Source organism: Dendrobates tinctorius, unplaced genomic scaffold (genome assembly GCF_039654945.1).
Source record: "Dendrobates tinctorius isolate UK_male_01 unplaced genomic scaffold, ASM3965494v1 ptg000028l, whole genome shotgun sequence".
NCBI lineage: Eukaryota > Metazoa > Chordata > Amphibia > Anura > Dendrobatidae > Dendrobates > Dendrobates tinctorius.
In genome coordinates, this window is record NW_027361696.1 from 63,239,705 (window position 1) to 63,255,438 (window position 15,734).

The 15,734-nt window shown below is 40.4% G+C and overlaps 1 protein-coding gene across 1 annotated transcript in view; it reads right to left on the bottom strand.

The window, feature by feature from the left end:
- Nucleotides 1–11,702, bottom strand: part of SHANK1 (SH3 and multiple ankyrin repeat domains 1) — a 677,277-nt gene extending 665,575 nt beyond the window's left edge. Inside the window, exon 1 of the mRNA XM_073570818.1 lies at nucleotides 10,750–11,702. The gene's annotated coding sequence lies outside the window, so the exon portion shown is untranslated. The remainder of the gene's footprint in view (nucleotides 1–10,749) is intronic.
- Nucleotides 11,703–15,734: the final 4,032 nt, after the last annotated feature.

The window sequence follows — 15,734 nt, forward strand, 5'->3', positions numbered from 1 at the left end:
AATTGACGTTACAGATTTTAACCTCTCAAGGGTTTCCGAGCGCTGAAGTGGTTAAAACAATCTTAACATTACTGCGCATTATGACAATTTTTTACTGCGCTTTTTCAGGCGGAAACCACCAGAAAAAGACATATGAACGTACCCAAAATTTGCTCTAGGTTATTCAGGTTGGTGTAATGAAGCTCGTAGACTCTAATATTACAAAAACCGTCAATTGGTGAAATTTCCAGACATTGATTGTCATTTGTAATCTAGAGTTTTTGGGGGTCGAATATTTTTTTCCAACTCTTATTTTTCACATTTTTCTCTTGAATTTAACTTTTTTTGTAACACTTTTCCAGTTTTAAAAAATCAGCAATGTCGATGAAGGTTGTAAGCTTTTTTTTTTTTGGCAGGTAAACTTACACACGGAGGACGGAGACTAAATATGTAAGGTGCCAGACTCACCCCTGCTGATGCAAGGTCAGAACATAGGCTGAGCGGAATAGAAAAAAGCCTAAAGATGCAGTCACTCGTGTATAAATATCTCCAGAATTGATAGAAAGAACGGCCGGCTTTGTATCAATGTTTTTAATGAGCGGGCTTTTCTGGCTTTTTTGGTGTATTTTTAGGATCTCCGAAATTGAGAGCAGCCACTTAGCGCGTGACTTATTACTACTCATCAAATATACACGCCTAGACCAGAAGGGTGAGCAGCAAGGCTCTAATCCTAAGTATTAAGGCTAATGCCTTGATGGAATCTATTTTTGTGAAAATTTGAAGACTACGCATCTCAGAGCCTGGATGTTGTTTTATCTCTATCCACCTTACTCCGCTCGCTTCCCTAATAATCCAGTCTCCTACACATCAAAGGGCTTAAAATGTGCTGAAATCGGCTGAACAAGAAGATAGAAGAATCCGGCCTCAGCAAGGAACCCAAAGGGGCTTTATCTTACCCACAAAGGAGGGGGGTATGGAAATTCTGCAAAAAGAGTTAAAAGGGATAGAAGACATTCTTCAGCTTCAACTCCCTCTGCCAACTCTACTGGGAAGCCATTCATTGACTCCCAAATTCTCAGAGGACGGGATTTTGGTCAAGGGCATATGACTTGAAAGTAGGGGTGAAGGTATAGATAGAATCTCTTATGTCACTAAATTTGACCTGCTATGTATTGCAAGTTAGTTATCCCCCTTGTCCCAAAGTAGATCTGTATATTAGGTAATTACGTATTAATTAAAGGGTAAATATCATCAGAAAATGCCCTATTGTTTAAAAAATAGTCTTGAAAATTTTACACTGGTCACCGCAGCTTTTTTAGACTCACAATACTTGTCTTTTCAAGAAGAGTTTTCAGCAGTATCATTATCATCAGAGGCAGGATTACAATGACAGGTAACAGCTCTATATACAGCTGATAACACAGGATCTACCTCTTAGATTAGGTGATGTCAAAGCTATCCCTTCCCTTCACAGTGACCTTTTGAAATGCTCATTAGATGCTTAAATACAAAAGATAGGGTCAGAGTTTGACTATTGGGCACGTGTTGTTTCCTGAAACAACAGGAAGTTTGAGTCTAAAAAAAAGCTCCAGTGGCCAGGGTGTGAGAATTGCAAGATTTCTAATTTTTCTTTTTAATAGCAATTGTGATATGTTAAAAATTGCCAAGAATTTAAAAAAAAAAAAATGCATTTAACAGAGAAACTTGATTTAAACAATACAGCTTACTTTTGCCTGGAGAATCAGCTACAGCCAGCTGTGCATTTGTACCCTTTGTTCTGAGAAGGTTCTCCACTCCCCTCATCCACATGGCATACCAGTGACTGAGATGTGTAAGTTCTTATTTTAATCCCTTTTATTTCTAAGGGTATGTTTCCACGGTCAGTAAACGCTGCGGATTGGATGCTGCGAACAGCCACAGTGTCCAATCTGCAGTGGCCAGATGTTACAGCATAGTGGAGGGGATTTTATGAAATCCCGTCTCCACTATGCGTGCAGTGACGCCTCCGGCTTCCCTTCATAACCGGACATGTGGCGCATATTTCTAGACCGCAGCATGTCTATTTATCTTCCGGAGACGCTCAGTCTCCGCAAGATAAATATCACCGTCCAATGTATAGGATGCGGTGATTCCGCATGGTTCAATGAACACATGCGGAATCACCGCGCGTACAAAAGCCATCAGTGCTTTGGATGGAGCTGCATCCAAAGCGCTGCCAATACTGACCGTGGAAACATACCCTTACTGTCTGTATATACTGTATTTTGTCTCTTTTGTAACATCTTTTGTATTTTTGTAAATGCTGCCTTTATTTTCTGAAGTAAATCTATAAAATTTACTAGTTTTGTTTTCCTTGCTCTATGAACGGACCGCCACTTCCTCAGCGCTAAATTACGCTACCTTGTTGGTGGGCTCCTGACCCAATATTGATTTTCATATCAAACGAAGAGCTGGTGGCATCAAAGTGTTCTGGGGGATTTGGGAGACCCTGACAGTGACAAAACGGAGGTTTATGTGTATATTTCCTGCCTGAGACTGGGGATATACATACCGCCCTCACTGCAGAGTGCCCAATAGCCAGTACACGGCAAGGCAGCCTTTCTGGCTACTACTTATCCTAGTTGTAGTTCCCTGACTGACCTGATGGTAATGGGGGTGCCAGAGAGCTGCAAGTTCCTAATCGGAACTGGAAAGTGGGATAGACAAGTAAATCCCTCGCACTTCTCCAGTCCAGCCTTATCTCTGCTGCCCGGCTAATTCATCTCTCTCCTCGATACTCCTCTGCTTCTCCCCTCTGCAAATCTCTTCACTGCCTTCCATTTCCTTAGCATATCCAGTTCAAATACTAATACTGACCTACAAGGCCATCTATAACCTGTCTCCTCCATATATCTCTGAACTAATCTCCCGATATCTTCCCTCACGTAATCTCCGGTCCTCCCAAGACCTCCTTCTCTCCTCCACACTTATTCACTCCTCACCCAACCATCTCCAAGACTTCTCCCGAATATCCCCCATCCTCTGGAATTCTTTGTCCCAACATGTCCGATTATCAACCACATTCGGATCCTTCAGACGGAACATGAAAACCCATCTCTTCAGGAAAGCTTACAGCCTGCAATGACCCCGCTACCTCCTCACCACTACCGGAGCTACCACCTCACCAACACCGGAACTGCTGCAACCCACCAACCTAGTGTCTCCTTCCCCACCATCCTGCAGAATGTAAGCCCGAAAGGGCAGGGTCCTCTCTTCCCCTCTATATCAGTCTGTGATTGTAAGTTTGTTTAATGTAAGTGATATCTGTAATTTGTATGTAACCCCTTCTCATGTACAGCACCATGGAATCAATGGTGCTATATAAATAAATAATAATAACTTTTTGAATTAATTTTTTTTATTTCTAAATATTTTTGAAGGATTTTGTGTTTTTATCCAAGTTTAAAAATAAAAAAACTGAAATATTATAGTTTACACACCTTTATCTAGAGAACACTGCCTAGGCTGGTATTTCCTGTTGCTGCAGGTCACTAACTTTCCCGTATAGACTGGGACAGAATTTGCAGAGGAAAAGACATTTTTGAAATGTCTATTATATTGGAGCTTATAGGAACTGACTTATTGTTCCTGCACTGTACAAAGGGGCAAAAACATCGAGTGCTAAGCACTGCAGAACCTGATTATTCAAATAGCGGACCATCATTTTGCATTCATCTATTAGGCCAAAACGTGAACCTAGTCTAACCAACAATGATATTATAGCACCGTAGGCAATGTCATGATATAGGATGGTATAGTACCGTCTAGTATATAATATATCATTGGCCAGTTTAACATTTTTGAACAAATTTACTATTGTAAATGTGACTTTTGGCAATTTTTTTCATTCATTTCAAGACTTATTTATTATGAGTAACACAAAAAATGGTGTATGACTTTTAGGTGTAGTTTAAAATGTGGCAAAGTATTCCAAATTGTCCCTAAATTGAGGCAAAAAGTGGCACAAAGTAAGTTAAGTAACGTTAGACCAAAATCTCTCATCGAGCATGAGCCACTATGATATTCATTCCTCAACATTGAAATTGCGGCACCTAGAAGGAAAAGAGGTAAAATTATGGAAATCACAGAACGGAGAGGTTACTGATCTGCAAATTATGAAAAAGTGGAGACTAAATTTGCAGAACATCTCGATTTATTCAGTCTGGAGTCAGCCACATGCAGAAATTCCGCCACTTCCAGCCATGGCTGCTATCAGTGAGGTAATAACTGGTGGTCTCAGGAAGGTTCTGCTATTGAATGTACTTGAGCATCAACAGCATCAAGATCATGAAGTCATCAAGATCCAGTGCTGGCAGCTACCGTGTAATCATCGACCAATGATGGCGCAGATGTGCTTGATGGAGACATGTCCGGAGACCCTGCAGCCATGGTGACACGTTTAGGGCACGCAAGCTACTCATAGTAGGATCAGCAACTTGCAGCCTGGTGTTGTGGTGTTGATAAATGTTTCTTAGGGCACTTTGGAGAAATGGCCACATCACTAGTTCCACAATTGATCCATCCTGTACCTCAATTAAAATTGAGGTACAGGATGTCCCATACCAAGCCTAAGGCATCAAACAGCCTCTACACAAACCATCAGAAGACATTTGCACAACATTGGCATATGAGCCAGACTGCCTGGAGCTTTACAGGAACTTCACTACTCTCAAAGGTTATCATGATGCAACTCATGATGTCATGACGTATGAGCCAGACAGCCAGGTGCTTTACAGGAACATCACCACTCTCAAAGGTTATCATGACGAAACTTATGATGTCACTGGGGCTGGAATGGAGGTCTAACCTCTTTAGTCCTGCTTTGTCTTGGACGCAATGAGATCTGAAGATTGATTGGGAGGCAACATGGTCAACCTCAAGAAGAGTCCTTCATGAAGGAAGGTCACACTGTGGATTTCTGCACGTATCGCTCAAAATCCAGACTCAGCAAATTGAGAGCTTTTAAAAATTTTCCGGTGATTTCCATAATACCTTCTAGGTATTACAATTTCAATGTTGGGTCTTTTTTAGTCTAGCTATAGAGAAGACAGGTGCTGAATTACTTCAGTAATCTCTGCATACCCCATTGGTGGACTAGCTGTTGGGAGCTGGGTAACAAGGGTAAAAAAATGCTGCAAATAGAAAGAGTAAACGCTTCACAGCATAGTCTACCTTCAACAGCTGCCTATAACAATATTTCACATTTGGTCTCCTCCTACTGCTACCAAACATCTTCTTCCCTTGAAGAATAGGAGGTCCTTATGTTTGGCCACAATGTCATTCTCCCCATCCATCCATGTCGGATGACCCATCCTTAGTTTATAGTATTTGACTTTTGGGGGAGCCGTGCACAAGGCCATCCCAAGCTGTACCCCTTCTTCGTGGACTCTATTGCACCCACATGCTTTTTATGGTGGCTACACCTTGGAGATCAAAGCTATGTTACAAGTAACGAGCCTAAAAGCATCTACAGTACATCGACAATAATTAATTAACTTAGTTCCCTCTTGTACTCTGGCATTATACAACCAATACATAAAGGTTAACTTTAGCTCGGTATTTTCTCTCTGCCGCCGAGGAAGAGTAAACAGACGAATAATTGCTCGCGTTAATCAACTAAAAATGATTGCATGCTTTTACTCACAACATTGCCTAATTAAAGGAAATGCGGGATGGAGATGAAATCAGAAGATTCGATAAAGCTATCACCACGCCAGTAACAAAGGATTTAACGTCCCTTTACTGGATCATCCAATGTGTTTAACAACCACACTGTAAAAGCGGAGCAGAGCTGGCCTTTTTATATGTACATAGCGTGAAAAGTAGAGTTCACTGTGTCCTGCTCCGCTCGCTCATTAGTCTGATAAATGTGTTCACATGGAGGAGTTAATTCACTCTAATTGCAATATACACTTCCAACCACAAGCCTTTCCTTCCGCTTTGTCTCTCAGACTATGTACTGAGAGCAACTGCTGCAAGATAATATCTTCCTTTGTCTTTTTCTGCAAGAAATTTAGATAAGAATCGCCTCCCATAATTCTTTATCTTTGAATCATCTGCTACCCGATTCAGAAAGCAATTCTGCCGCATCAAAGAGTCTATAAACCAATTCCCTTACAGTAGCACTCCAGCAAATTTTTGTTTTTGCAAAATATAATGCTATCTCTCCAGCAATATTTTAGCTAAGTCATTTGTTTCATCTTTATTGCATCCATGAACCCTTTAATTATGCACAGCTTCCACATGTGATCTCGGTCTGACTACCCGTCGAGATACATGCTTTGCTGTGTAGGCAGAAAATCGGTATACAGAATGATATGATCACCTATCAAACCCCTACTGCCAGCTTTCAGACCTCTTCTTACCAAGCTGTGCCCTCTGCTTTATAGAAAAGTACAATGATACACTAGATGAGTTCATACAATGATAAGCTCCAGTTGTAACACTCCCCTAACTCATACTGCTTGCCTTCATGCTCTGTGCTGTGTGTAGAACATCAAGTGTATTCAGTGAGATTATGCTTCAGTCTGTCTCTCTGCCTCCTGCTTGTAAGCAGTGATAGAAAGTAGCTTATCACAAGCAGGAGGCAGGGAGACAGAAGATTACATAGAATACACTGAAACTCTGCAGTGTGTACTCACAGTATGGCACTGATCTATCAAAAGCTGCCCTTGCGATAGGGTAGGAATCGGAGCAGAGCATGTTCAGGTAACATCGTCTTTGATATGATTCCCCCAATGCTGACTATATTTTAGAGAAAAGGTATATACAAGTGCAGAATATAGGGAAAATTACCCAAAGTGCTGCTTTAAACTGGTACTGACAGTAAGCAGAACCAAGATAAGATGAAGAAACAATCACCGACGGCTCTTCTACTATTATTTTTAGTGGTGGGCATGAAAATTTTACCTTTTGTCCATTTGTTAATTACAGATCTCACACAACACTCCTACTTCTGCTCAGACAGAATATATCATTGCTAAGGGGTTTGTCTGGAGTAGACAACCATTTTAAAGCATGAAACAATGGGTTTTAACTTTAAGAACAGCTAAACTAGAAGAGTCCCATCTAAACTAGGAGAGTCCCATCTAAACTAGGAGATTCCCATCTAAACTAGGAGAATCCCATCTAAACTAGAAGAGTCCCATGTAAACTAGGAGAGTCCCATGTAAACTAGGAGAATCGCATCTAAACTAGAAGAGTCCCATCTAAACTAGGAGAATCCAACCTAAACTAGGAGAATCCCATCTAAACTAGGAGAATCCCATCTAAACTACGAGAGACCCACCTAAACTAGGAGAATCCCATCTAAGCGGGGAGAATCCATTCTAAAGTAGGAGAGTCCCATCTAAGCTAGGCGAGTCCCACAATCATCTGGTTTGCAAAAAGAAAACAGGTTCTCCAAATGACACAACACAACTCTGCATGACAAGGCTACTTGCAATCAGTGGACCAAACTCCTAAAGAAGTTCAGAAGTCATTGTTATGGTAATACTCTATTGGACATTAAGTAAGGGGATCCTTTACTAAAAGTAAATGCTACTAGAAAGGCTGGAATCAGGACAGGAGTAATTATAATATGTACATCATATAACAAGAATCTGTGTACAAGGTGTCCTGTTATATGACACTGCCTGAGGTTGCATTCCGGTGATCATCTATGGTGAACTTACTGTATAAGCACCATTGCTATAAAATAAGACGTTCACACTTTGCATCTGCACACCCCACTGTTCAAGGATTAGAGTGAGGACATTTTTTGAGGGAAAGTGAGAATTCATGGGCCTCCAGCTGTTCCCTACAAACTAGTTTGCTAAACATACTAGGATTGTGGAGAATTTAAAATAAGGGGTCTTAGTTCCCTCATATGGCACCTCGCTCTATGACATGCGCAAACTTGGCAAAGAGCTTACCCCACTATTGATCCAATCCTAGCCATTTTAATACTTTGACACCTTCCAGATACCTCAATTTCTAGAAATTTGTCACAGTGAACATAGGGATCGCTTAACGGAGTATTCAAGTTGGAAGGGGACTCTCGCGATCACCAGGAAAGGGGGTTCAAGTATGTTCCCTGCAGGGCAAGTCAAAATCTATGAAACCCCGCAGATGCCCAGTTCTGGAGATCCATAAGGGACAGATCCCAACCAATCTTGCTTTTTCACGTATCCCGAGAATAATTGATAAATCCTTGGTTTTTATGCAACTTTATTAGATTCAAGTTGGAGCTTTGCCAAGATCCAAACCAAAACTTTAATTCCAACTGAGTTTTGTTTTATCCGTCTTGCCCCTAAATACAGATATAAATTGCCATATATAAGAAATGGGGGGAAAGGTTTGGTGTAGTTTTAGCTGCTGGATGCATCCATAGAGAACCGTGTGTGCATCATCATTACGTCCACAAATCGTCCCCTGCAGCTATAGTTTCTGAGATGGTAGTAGGATTCGGAGCGCGTCCCCCATATTCATGTGCATAATATTCTGTTTCTGACGTGAATGCATTGCAATATACTGGGGCAGATACTGCAGAGGTGGCAGTACACAAAGAAGCACAAATAAATGCAAAGGTATATGATGCCAAAGAGGCTACAAATATGACAAGCAACAGTATGGACGCTATTCCTTACATTACTGGCGACAGAGAAGTTTCCAAGGACAAGAGACCATATTCTTCCATATTTAGTGGTGGTATAATAACATAGATAGATAGATAGATAGATATTATAATAGATAGATAGATAGATAGATAGATAAATATCAGATAGAATATAGATAGATAATAGAGAGATAGATAGATAATAGAGAGATAGATAGATAGATAGATAGATAGATATTATAATAGATAGATAGATAAATATCGGATAGAATATAGATAGATAATAGATAGATAAATAGATAGATAGATAGATAGATAATAGAGATAGATAAAAGATTGATAGATGGATAGATAATAGATAGATAATAGAGATAGATAAAAGAGAGATAATAGAGATAGATAATAGATAGATAGAGATAGATAAATATATAGATAGATAGATAATATATAGATAGATAGATAATAGATAGATAAATAGATAGATAGGTAATAGAGATAGATAATAGATAGATAGATAGATAGATAATAGATAGATAGGTAATAGAGATAGATAATAGATAGATAGATAGATAATAGATAGATAGATACAATGAAAAAATGAAAAAGCAGCACAAATAAAATAAAAAAAGAAGAAAAGAGGGTCCATGCTCCCAGGCATATACCAAACCTTTAAAGCATCCCTCAAAAATAGAAAGCAGCACGCCTTATAAAATTCAATATTCCAGAAAGGGTGCTTGAGGAAGGTCCGCACCCTTTCTGGACCGAAACGTCGCACTGAATGGGCACATAGCCTCATGGGCTGAATAAAACACCTTTTATTGAATTTTCTAAGGCGTGCTGCTTTCTATTTTTGATGGATGTTTTATAGATAGATAGATAGATATAGTTAGATAGATAGATAGATAACAGATAGATGTGAGTTACATAGCGGATGGATAACAGTCATCAAACATGTAGAGAGCTAGAGAGAATCTTGCAGATATTAATATTATTCTATGTGGTTTTAGATGATAAACCAGAAGCCAGAGAGTCACATGAAGTAGGATTAGTCCAGTTGAGGTCTAAAGTGAATTATCTTCAGACCACAAAACTGAAGTTACACCTTATCAAGACAATTCAAAGAGAATTATTCCCGTCTACCTATATTCCAGGACAGAGAATAATTAGTTTATACCAAGGCAATGCATAGAGTCCTCTATTGGTTTCCATGAGCAGCTGCATTATGTAATTGCCATCAGGGCAGTGGACTCAGAACACAAATCCCATTAGTACAATTCCAATAAAAGAAGCTGGAACATATCATCATCTGTGAGATGAAACCAGGACAATAGACATTGCATGGCCCAAAGGCTCCCCATCCAGAGGCACAGTCTGGAGAGTTCCCTTCCGGGCAGATCATCCTCCTGCCTGAGATTTCAGCACCACAGACTGGACAGCTCCTCATAAAGTCATTAACTCAATTTCCAAGTGTCACCTTAAACAGCCCCTCCGCCTGTCTCCCAGTCCCAAGGCCTTCCTCCTCCTCCTCCTCTTCTTCTTCATGCTACTTTTTTTCTTTTTTTTAGGGGGAAAAATGGAAGCAAATCAGGAATAAGCTGCCAATTACCTTGGTAATAAGTCTGAGGCTGCCATGGGGGAAAAAATACTCAGTGTCTCTCCTCCTGGCACAGTTTTGAGAAGTGATACTGACCTCTATCTTATCCTGGATGTGACCCTCAGGAATAATGATAGTGGGGGCACATCCAAGTATGTGACATATATACATACAGCTGAGAACAGTCAATGCCCGGGGACACCCTAGTGCCACGCCGAAAAAAATGAAGATTTCATTGTTCATAGATTCTATTTATTTATTTATTTATTTGTTTATCTTTTCTATCTATTATACTCATTATTGAACTTGATGGACATGTGTCTTTTTTTTCAACTATGTCATATGTGCCATAGTTCCTCCGAGGGATGGTGGCAGCGGTGCCAACCTGTATCCAGATATACAGAATCAAGCGGTACATGCACAATAGCCAATTCATGATACAAGGTATTATCAGAAGGGAAATGCATGGGATACAAAGGCTTTTTTTTTTGTCTTGCAGCACAGAAATTAGAATGGATGGGGTGGAAAGTAAGGGTCCTACCTGCTGATTTTGGCTGCCAGAGTGCAGACAGGAGGTGACAACCCAATGCAGCTGCAGGGTAAGTCACCCTGCTCTTTTGCTTGACATGTTCTCCTGGACGTCACTTCTTCTTTCAAGGCAACCTTTTTCCCAAAATCCGGCTCCAAGCACTCAGTCCCTGTGAATCGCTGCAACCCCCACTCTGGCTGCTCCCAGCAGGATGTGGCAGTGTGATACACCGTATTCCTCCCACACACAAGGTCTGGCTGTCTCCTGGTTTTCTATTCCCAGCATCAGTCCAATCTTGTAGCATTGACTAGTCCTGCAGCATAATGCCTATCCTAACAGAAATCCACTACTGCTTACTGTAGCAAACCAGTGAGCTGGCTAATGCACCCAAGTCCTTTTTTTTCTTCCCAAATTCCTCTGATTTTTCAGCATCCCAAGAGCTCTCTCCCCTCCTCCCCTACAAGTACGCACCCCATGGTCCTATATCCTCCTAGTTGCAGACTGGACTCCTTCCCAGCGCCTGGTCTCTGGAGGTTGCTTTACAATGCTGCTTTGAGCAATTTCCCTTGGATGCTCATTCTCCTCTCTCCATGCTTTGTTCTGTCTGCTGCCCCCATCCTGGAGTAAGCACAGCTCTCTCTAGTGTTCATCCGCTTCAGCAGTGGAATGTCAAAACTTGCTGTTGAGGAATGCACTGGACAAATGGACGCATCACACAAATATCTGTCACCCTTTATATTATTTCTTTTTTTATTATATTAGTATTTCTTAAAGCTGCCATCATCAAATGAAATGGTCTGATTCATCTGATGCAGATGTGTATTTTTTTTTCTTGCTCCGAATTTTGTGATTGTCAGCTTTCAGGTCGTACGACCTCACCTGCCCAGGAGGGATCAATATAACGAATGGCCACAGTTTAATCAATGGAACCAAGGATGCTACAAATGTGTAATAACCAACCTTAATATCACAAAGAATGGATTGAATTGATGTGCAAATGACTTTTACTTTTTGTTATATATATACAGCTCTGGCAAAAATTAAGAGACCACTGCACAGTTTTATAAAAATCAGCTTCTCTACATGTCTGACAGCAATTCCATTCCAGTGTCAGTTGAATTCCAACCAGAGTACACCTCATTCTACTTAATGTGCTTCTGATTAGGTGATCACCTGAACCAAATCTTATTTAACGAAGAAAAGTATAAAAAGCCCTGCTGTGGTATTCACAATCAATCCTCTTGCAATAGGACAAGCTGGGTGGCAAAACAAGTGCTAGTAATATCCCAAGAGTAAAAGAAATTAAAAAATAAGTTTTAACCATGTCAAAGGAGTTGAAAAGAAAAGTCTTGCGTGAGGAACAAAAGGGCTCAATTTTGGCTTTACTAGCAGAGGGATACAATGAGCATCATGTTGCCTCCATCCTTAAAATTTCTAAGATGGCAGTCCATTACAACAAGGTCAAGCAGCAGACATTGGGGACAACAAAGCTGCAGACCGGCAGAGGGCGAAAACGACTCTCCACTGACCGGGATGACCGTCATCTTATTCGAATGTCACTCAGCAACCGCAGGATGACATCAAGTGACCTACAAAAGGAATGGCAGCTGGGGTGAAGTGCACGGCAAGGACAGTTCGGAACAGGCTCCTAGAAGCAGGGCTCAAGTCATTTAAAGCTTGAAAAAAGCCTTTCATCAATGAGAAGCAAAGGAAAGCCAGGCGGAAGTTTGCCAAAGACCATAAGGATTGGACCATAGAGGACTGGAGTAAGGTAATCTTCTCTGATGAGTCAAATTTTTAGCTCTGCCCAACACCTGGTCATCTAATGGTTAGACGGAGACCTGGAGAGGCGTACAAGCCACAGAGTCTTGCGCCTACTGTGAAATTTTGTGGAGGATCAATGATGATCTGGGGATGCTTCAGCAGGGCTGGAATTGGACAGGTTAATCTTTGCGAAGGACGTATGAATTAAGCCACATACAAGGTTATCCTGCAAAAACAGTTGATTCCTTCTGCTCAGGCAATGTTCCCCAACTCTGAGGACTGTTTTTTTCCAGCAGCACAATGCGCTATGCCACACAGCTAGGTCAATCAATGTGTGGATGAAGGACCACCACGTCAAATCCCTGTCATGGCCAGCCCAAACTCCAGACCTGAACCCCATTGAAAACCTCTGGAATGTAATCAAGAGAAAGATGGATAGTCACAAGCCATCAAACAAAGAACAACTCGGGCGGCACGGTGGCTCAGTGGATAGCACTGCAGTTTTGCAGCGCTGGGGTCCTGGGTTCGAATCCCACCAAGGACAACATCTGCAAGGAGTTTGTATGTTCTCCCCGTGTTTGCGTGGGTTTCCTCCGGGCACTCCGGTTTCCTCCCACATTCTAAAGACATACTAATAGGGAATTTAGATTGTGAGCCCCATCGGGGACAGTGATGATGATGTGTGCAAAATGTAAAGCGCTGCGGAATATGTTAGCGCTATATAAAAATAAAGATTATTATTTTTATAACTGCTTAAGTTTTTGTACCAAGAGTGGCATAAGGTCACCCAAAAGCAGAGTGACAGTCTGGTGGAAAGCATGCTAAGGCGCATGAAAGCTGTGTTTAAAAATCATGGTTATTCCACAAAATATTGATTTCTGAACTCTTCCTGAGTTAAAACATTAGTATTGTTGTTTCTAAATGATTATGAACTTGTTTTCTTAGCATTATTTGAGGTCTGCAAACACTGCATTTTTGTTATTTTGACCATTTCTCATTTTCTGAAAATAAATACAACATTTAGTGCTTGAAAATTGAAGACATGTTTCAGTAGTTTATAGAATAAAAGAGCAATTTAAATGTTACTCAAAAATATACTGTATAATGAGAAAAATTAGACAAACTGAAAGTTTTGCAGTGGTCTCTTAATTTTTGCCAGAACTGTATATTGTAAGGAAGCAGGAGGTAAAGTCCTGGATGACAGTTATGTGTCACCGAAGTGGCAATCCTCAGTGATGTAAGTTCCAGAAGAGAATACACCAGTAATGGTCAGTTACTGAGGTTGGAATCGGATTTTGGGTCTAGGATTTAGGAGTAACCAAAAGAGCCTGGGTGGGAAAGGTCGCTCCCATACTTCCAATCTGAGGTTCTCAGATAGTATAAAAGGCAGCTGGGTTAGTTCAGGTGTATCTGATGTGTTGGAGCTGGAGAGTGACCATTAATGGAGATCAGACTGAGGCTCAGTAGTGCCTGTATTGCTGCATGAATAAAATCATGTTGTTCACTTTGCCTTCTCTGAGAAAGGACTGTGTTTTGTTAGTTATTCAGTTTGGGCGGAAAAACAGCTGTATTTAATTTCAAAATTTATGAAGAAAATATAAACTATACTCTCTTTTTATATTAAATGTCTGAACCTGTTTGTACACTAACATCTACCAGAGAGCGTGAACCCCTACTATGTATAGAGAAAGAGATATACTGTACGTATAAACAGTGACATAGTTAGCAAACAGACAAACATCCATCATGTTGACCCTTGGTTCATGTGTGAAGATGTGAAGATACAACCAGAATGCATGAACCAATCTGTCCTACAGAGCACATTTTACCTCCCTGATTCCAAGTGTTGATCATCTGGATGCTGTAAATATTCAGGATTGGAATTTTTATGCATTTATCTAAGTACCTAAGTATTAATTATTTTCTTATTAAAAAACCTTTTCTGAAACCATCAAACGCTCTTTGCATTGGTCATCTACCAAAGCTTAATATATCTCATGGTAAAAAAAATCCTGTATCGTCTGGAGATTGAACCTCCTTTTCTCCGGACAGAGGGAGAGCCCCCTTTGTTTGTTGAAAACTTTTAATGTGAAAAAGCTTTTGACCATATTTTTGTAAGAGCCAGTTATGTAATTGTACAAGTATATTATTAGATGTCTCTTGTCTAAATGGAATTCTTTTCATTTTTCCAACCATAACTAAGATCCTCCTTGCTCGCTCCTCTTCAGTTTTTTGGCTGTTTCTAGTCTGTTATCTACAAGAACACCCAGATAATTCTCTAAAAGGAACTCTCCTAGTTTTACTCCCCACTAGAACATATGGTGCCGGAAAATTATCAGAACGACTTTTCATTCTTTCCTATTATTATTATTATTATAACTAAGATCCTCCATGCCTCATATCAGTTCTATGGCTCTTTTATGTATCGTTTCTAATTTGTGATCTACAAGTACACCCAGATCCTTCTCTACAAGTGACTCTTCCTGTTTTACTCTCCACCTTGGTAACACACAGATTATGAGTACCCAGATACATAACTTTACATTTATCCACATTGAACGTCTTACCCCTTCCTGATTTCCTATTCTCTTACGTTTGTCACACTTAAATGTTTTGGATCACTAAACAAATGTAATTATTAGACAAAGATAACGCAAGTAACCACAAAATCCAGTCTATAAATCAAGGTCTTTATTATTAAGGGAAAAAGAAATCCAAAACTACAGGGCCCAGTGTGAAAAAGTGATTGCCCCTATACCTAATAACTAGCACCCTTAGCAGCAACAACTGCAAACAAGCATTTGCGATAACTGGCAATGAGTCTTTTACAACATTCTGGGAGAATTTTGGTCCACTCATATTTGCAGAATGGTTGTAATTCAGTCACATTGGAGAGTTTCAGAGCATGAACGCCTTTTTAAGGTCATTCCACAGCATTTCAATCAGATTAAGGTCAGGATTTTGACTAGGCCACTCCAAAGTCTTACTTTTGTTTTTCTTAAGCCATTCAGAGGTGGACTTGCTGGTGTGTTGGATTATTGTCCTGCTGAATAACCCAAGTGCGCTTCAGCTTGTGGTCGTGAACACATGGCCGGACATTCTCCTTCAGGATTTTTTGTAGACAGCAGAATTCATTTACCACTGCAAGTCTTCTGGGTCTTGAGCAGCAAAACAGCCTCAGACCATTACACTACTATCACCATGTTTAATTGTTGGTATAATGTTTCTTTTCT